This window comes from Pelodiscus sinensis, chromosome 5 (genome assembly GCF_049634645.1).
Source record: "Pelodiscus sinensis isolate JC-2024 chromosome 5, ASM4963464v1, whole genome shotgun sequence".
NCBI lineage: Eukaryota > Metazoa > Chordata > Testudines > Trionychidae > Pelodiscus > Pelodiscus sinensis.
Genome location: NC_134715.1, coordinates 91,188,272 through 91,195,168, shown reverse-complemented (window position 1 = coordinate 91,195,168; position 6,897 = coordinate 91,188,272).

Below are 6,897 nucleotides of genomic sequence, written 5' to 3'. Positions count from 1 at the left end.
GTAACCTCAGAGGTGAGGTTTGGCTCAGTGGTAGCGACTGATGAGATTGGTTGGAAGAACTTATTTTTTTCAGGCTGATGGTGACGCCAAACTGTGTAGCTGTCTCTGTGAAGCTGTTAATGATAAGCTGTAGGTCATCTTCACTATGGCTATGTCTACACTGCATCCAAGGAATGCGTCTGCTTTTCTGAAAAAAAAAATTGGAAAAGCAGATACGTTTTTTTCAGCATCCTGTAAACCTAATTCTATGAGGAATAAAGGATGTTCCAAAAGAGAGTTTTCCCCCAACATTTGCCCATTTAGACAGGCCAAATGTCGGAAAAGCCTCTTTTGGAAAAAAAGAAACAATTTGTGTATCTTTTTCTGACTTTTCTTTGTAGTGTAGACATAGCCAAAGACTATAAGCATGGGGCTTCATATATGAGTTGCTCCAAAGCCTTTATCTTCTCAGTAAGCCTTCAGAAACTGTGGAGTTTTCAGTAAGTTCTTTCTTAAGCAGAAGGCCTTTTGAAGGTCAGAGAGACAAGGTGGGTGAGGTAATATATTTTATTGGACCAACTTCTACTGCTGAAAGAGACAAGCTTCCAAGACATACAGAGCTCTTTTTCAGGGCTTGAAGGCTGTCAACTACAAAGGTCAGAGTGGCTAGAAAGAAGTGATGAAAAAGGACCAGTGAAAGCATGAAGCCTTGTTTCATCCTTTTAGATATAGGGAATGGTTCAGAGCAGCTGTGATAGTCTGCACCCCTATGTTCACCCAAAGATGCCATTTTGAGAGTGCAAGGGGGCTACAGCCATACATACTGGGGATACTACTTGCTCTTTTCCCCCTGCCCTGCACTATAGGGAGGGAGGAGAAAGAACACTCTTCTACTCCCTCCCCTCACAGGCTGGGTGCGAGAGGAATGCATGTAAGCTGTGTACTTTCCCCTTGCTCCCTGATAGTGAGAAGAAGAGCAAGCAGCATTCTCCAGTATCCAGAAATAGTGCTGCAGTGTAGACCTAGCCTGTGTCTCTGGTAGGATTGTCTCTGAGACTGTTTTGATAAGCAAATTGAATGAAGTCTGAGCAAGGGTTTTACTGCTAAGGAGCTACCCCAGTAATAGCCACAGTTGTGTTTGTTGCCTTTATTTTTGTATAGTGTACTATGATTGTGTCTTTTGAAATCCCAAAGAATTTTCTCACATTGCTAGATAGCTTTGATAATTTTGTATTGAGAGTGGACAGTTTGGAACCTGCAAGTTACAGATTTCAGCTGGCATGCTGTCTTTGCCTGGTGATTTACTTGACTTCATTTGTCTGATAGCTTTTTGCCCCTCCTCAGCAGTAGCTAACTGTCAATTTCTTCCTGTGTGGGATGCTGGATTAATTCCTCTAGTCTGGGTTGATGGAAGAGGGATGGCTGAGTAGCTCAGTAAAGTGCTATCCCTATCTTTCAGATATGCCTCTTTTGTTCTTCGTAAATACAGCTCCTCCTAAACTCTTTAGTGGAGCTGATCCTGATTTTCATGGGCCATAAATGGAGTAATTCAAGGAATAATAAAACAACTTGGTGTTGTTTGTATCAGCATAGTGCTGTATTTCTTCTCTTTCTTTCCCCACGAGTTATCCTGTAGAAAATAAAGCCATCTTTGAGCCTCGGCTTGCAGGTATTTGAATTTGTCTCTCTTTGATGCTGATTCTTTGTCATTTTGTCAAGACATAAATACATTATTCTTTTCCTTGAGGAGCTTTCTGATTTCCTCATGATTATCATAAAATATATCCTTTGTTGCCTTTGATTTTTGCCTAGAGTCTGCAGAAAGAGTGGCTGATCTACCCATTATTACCAATGTGTTTTCCCTCAATATTTCTTGATACAATGGCTGTTTCAACTTTACTAAATTCAGTTTTGTGTTTCAGCATTGTTTCACTGAGAGGCAACAATGTATAAGCTGAAAATGGCTCTTATCATCATGTATCAGTTTAATTGTTTGCTCCTCACATTTCCCCTAATATCTGTTTTGCTGTATATGAGATACTGTAGTCAGTCAGGTGTCAGTGCTTTGATCTTGGATGCATTCAAAAGGTTTGTATTTGTTGGTTTGCCGGAAGATTGTGTTGGTAATAGTGAGCCCATGCTTAGCATACTTGCTGTAGTATGTTACTTTAGCAGTGCCCACCCTATTTCTGATGTCTGTGTTGTGGGATGTGTGTACTTAAAAGCTTCACCTACTTTCCCCATGTTTTTTGTATTCCTTATCCCTGTTTTTAATTTTCTTTGTATGCTTCATCTGATTTGGCAATCAAGGCCTGGTGTATAAGGTAGTTATATGGCTATGTACAAAGTGACATCTGAAGAAAGTTGGCACCATCGCATTCCTTATTTGCCTCTTGTAAACAAAGTTTGTGGGTGCTAGTAACATGTTTGTTTTAATTTACAGGTTGTATCAAGTGGTGAGAGAAGTAGCTTCGCTAGAACCCTATAAAGTTCTTGAGTTCAATGCTAACTTGGATGCTGTCCTGAAACCAGGGAGGGAATAGGAAAGAACAACAGTAAGAAAGATAATAGGAAGAAGAGATCTGACAAAGGCAGAGGATAAGAAAACAAGAGTGAATGATCCTGACATGAAATGGCCATAATGAATGAGAGCAATAGCAATCGAGGGAACCTTTTTTCAGGTACAGGGGAATAGCGTTTTTTCCTACTTTGTCGGGGGGGGGGGGGGGGGAAGGGGAGGGTTTCTCCTACTTGTTCAACTTTGACTAGGTCTTTGAAAACTTATCTGGCCAAAGCCAAAATCACAATTTTGCCTAAAATTCAACCAAATACCTATCAGAAGCCAAATTTCTTATAATGTAGGAACTGGATTTCCTTGGGCTATAGCTTCTGCTGAAGAACAAAGTACAAAGCAGCCTTCATCCTGAAACTAGTGGGGAGGGAGGACTGATGTTCTCAGCAGGGATCTCCCCTGCAATCACTGGCAGTGGCATGGCAAGTAGAGAAATGACCCCAGCTCCCTGTGCTCCTCCAGCTGACTTGTTTGGGCAAAGGGGGGACTACTATCCCACACTCAACAGTGGGAAGTGAAGCAATGCATCTGGAGGAGTGCAAGGAGCTCAGGCCATTGTGCCAGTTGCCCCACTAGTGCCGGTTAGTATAGAAAGGGGGTGAACCCTTGCTGCCGGCACCAGCCCCAGCCCTGCTAGTGTTTGGTGAGGGGGGAAGAGGCAGGGTGGGGGCAGAGCAAGGGTGTGAAGGAGCAGAGCAGTGGTGGGGAGAGGCAGGATCTGGAGCGGAGGTCTTGAAGAAGAGCTCTGTGTAGCTAAAAGCCTTGTGTCTTTCACCCACAGAAGTTGATCCAATAAAAAATATTTCCTCGCCCACCTTGTGTGTCTAATATACTGGAACCAACATGGCTACAACAACATTACAAATACAAATAATGGATAATAAATAAGCATTTGTATAGAGTCCTATTGTTGGATAGGCCAAGCCTTGAAGTGTGGAAGTCAGAACAATTGCTTTATCCCACCTTTGCTACTCTATACTCCTAGTGCTGGTCAAGAGCCAGGTTCGACTCAAGCATTAATAAGAACAGGCCAAAGGCAGCTTAACAGCCTATGTGTTCAGTAGCCCACAACCTTGGGTAGCCTGGAATAGATAGGACACAGAGGCTTCCTTATCTCACACTCTCTATGGTTCTATGCGGAGTGGAGTCACTACTTCAGTTCTACCACGTATCTGACATTATACCTACTATTCTGATTAAGTTGGCTCTACTGACCCTTTCCATTGTCAGAACAGCACGAAGAACCAGAACAGAAGCAAGATCTTTGCCCTCAGTCTCTTCAGTCTGAGACTCTTCTAGCACTTTACAAAGATTTGGTTTTTTTATCCCTATTTTCAGCTGGAAAAACTGAAGCACAGACTAGTTGTGATTTTAGCCCAGGTCACTCTGTAAGGTAGAAAACGCCCTACTGCCCTTTGTAGCAGCTTTTATTTTTTTAGATTGGCAAACATCTACAGGGAACAATTATAAGAGAAGCAAATTGATTTTTACTTGTGATCATAAAACAAGATTTCAACCAAGGTCTCCAGAGGTGAGAGGTTAGGAGATATAGACCCCTGAACTGCCAATCTTTCTTTTAATAGTGTTCAGAGGGCAGGACCAAGCACCAAAAATTCTAGACCATCTCCAACAAGTGTTTGTCTCACTTGCTTTTATCAAAGTTTTATTTATTTATTTAAAATATTTTTACCCTACTCTCTATTTAAAATATTCAAGGCAGCTTGCCAGTTAAAAAAAACACAATATAAATATATATAAAACTTTAAAATACAAGACTCTAGAAGGACATAAAGTTGTTACCAGTGAAATGTTTTGCAGTAACTAATCAGTAATTGGTGCACGAAGCTAGGTAGCTCTACTATTATTCAAGCCATGTTGCTGTTTTCATTAGTGCAAGATGTCAGGCAATATATCAACACAGATTAAGAGACAATCTTTTCCCTAGAATATTTATAATATAAGGTTCCAACTGAAGTCAATGGGACTATTCATATGCTTGAAGTTAAGCACATGCACAAGTGTTTACAGGAAACAAGGAATGCCCCACTCTCTCTCCTTCCCCCCATTAGCCTAATGGTATAGCAGTGGTATGTAGTCTTCCTTTAAAATAGATATGTTTTGATAATATCTTTTAATAACTTTACTCATAGTGATCTCACTTAACAGCATACAGAAAAAAACTTTTAGGAACCAATGGAATGGAAGAACCATTTCCATTCCTGCACAACATACACATACTTTACATCAGTTTCTACCTTTTTTTTCAAATCAGAGGGTTTTATAATATTATGATACATTTAACATATGTAATGAATTATGGGATAGGAAAAAAACTTTTTTACTCACACTGATCATTCCAGTGGCAAGAAATAAGATTGCTGATAACTAGGAAAGTGCAAGGTTCAATGAAAACCGTTTACAAATGTAAAGAACACCCAGAACAGATGAAATCCAAAAGGCAATAACTGTGTTTCTATTCACTGTGTATCAATGTGCCTCTTTTATTGATCTTTCAGAATCCCAGGAAGTCGTGCTTACATGGCATGTGCTTTCCATTTTCAAAAGAATAGATAAAAAGCATGAAAGTCCTCTTAGCAGTTTTTTGGGAAAAAGTATTTCTGGTAAACTCTGCTGTTCTTTGAGAAATACCACAAAATTCTTTCAAACTATCATGCAATTATAGCACTGTAAATGTCAGAAAAATTTTAATGTCAATAACAGTGAAAAAACCCTGAGAAATACTGCATGTTTTTCCTAACTTCTATTTTTGTCACAAATAGTGTTCATTATTCATTTTAGTGATATTCACTTTTGTTTCTGCTAGACTTCCATGATTGCTTTGTACTTTAACATGAGAATGATGGTAATACACTTGTTACCAATGAAATGTTTTGAGGTAACTAATCAATACTTGGTGCATGAAGCTAGGTAGATCAACTATTATTCAAGCCATGTTGCTCTTTTAATTATTGCTATCATTTTTATTGTGCACATAGGTCCCAGCTGTGACTAAGGCAGATACTATGCAATGTACCAACACAGATCAAGAGACAGTCTTTTCCCTAGAACATTTATAATCAAAGGTTCCAACTGAAGTTAATTTGACTATTCACATGCTTGAAGTCAAGCACATACTCAGGAAAGAAGGAACCCCTTCCCCCCATTAGCCTAATAGTACAACCATAGTGTGTCGTTAAATATACAGAGCTTCAGGAGTACTTCTCCTGGGTCATTTGGAGACTTGGCACATCATGAGGTGACTTAGTTGTTTCGATTGGAAGGAGTCAATAGCTTCACTCTTTGAGCACACATCAGTGTCTAACTCAAAGAATGACATTAGTTCCTTCCTTGGAAAAAATATTTCCTTTTCTCTCCCTTATTGGAGGGAAAGAACAACACTACAAAAGTGGAGGTGAAAAAGAGCTTGATCAGAGAAAATCAAGGGTAAAGGTGTTGTATCTTAGAACTTTCTGTTCTTCAGAGGGTGATGTTACATGTGCTGTATGCTCCAGCCAAAAGAAAGTGTTTGAGAAGTTTATTAGGATAGGAAAGGGGTCTGACTGACTTGGACAAGGAGAAATTCTAGACGTAGAGCTCATACTGAGACAACTCAGAGGAACCTTGGGGAACAAGGTTACTTTTAAAAAAATGACTTGTGGCAGCAAGTCTCAGGCCTCAGGTTAACTGATTTGGAGATCATGCTATACGGAAAGGAATAGCAGAGTAGCTGTTCAGGCATGGGCCAGAGTCCAGAATCTTAAACCCAGCTAGTGGGAGAAGGTGTCTGAGCTCAGGTTTCAATCTAAGCCCAAACTTCTGCACTTTTATTTTTGGTCCCATAGTGCAAACCCTGTGAGCCAGAGTGGGTTGAGCTGGGCTCTTATACTTGTTGTCAGTAGTCTTTTTACATTCCCTCGGATAACAGAAATATTAATGTGTCTCTGACTCAAGAATAATTTACAAGATAAGTGGTATGCTGAGATACCTGAGTTATTAAAATTATAATAACAGATTTATAAAATGTTTCTACAATGTCTGCAATGCTCCTCTCAGAAAAAAATATGCATTTTTAAAAAAGTAAACTAAATGTAAAAGGATCTGTTTTCATCTGGCTTCAAAAGGTATGTAGGCCCAGGCCTTACTCCCCTTGGAAACATATGCCAACCTACGGCTCTGATCTATGGGTGCAGGACCTAAAGGGTAGAGGGTCTGAGCCTGTGTTAAGCTGGGACTTAATTTGAGCCCTATGGCTTTCCTTTGTGCACATGGCCTTGCCTTGTCTCAGGTCTTAGAAGTCCTCCAGCATTCTCAGCAGTAGAAGAGCAGCACTACAAGCAGCCAGCACA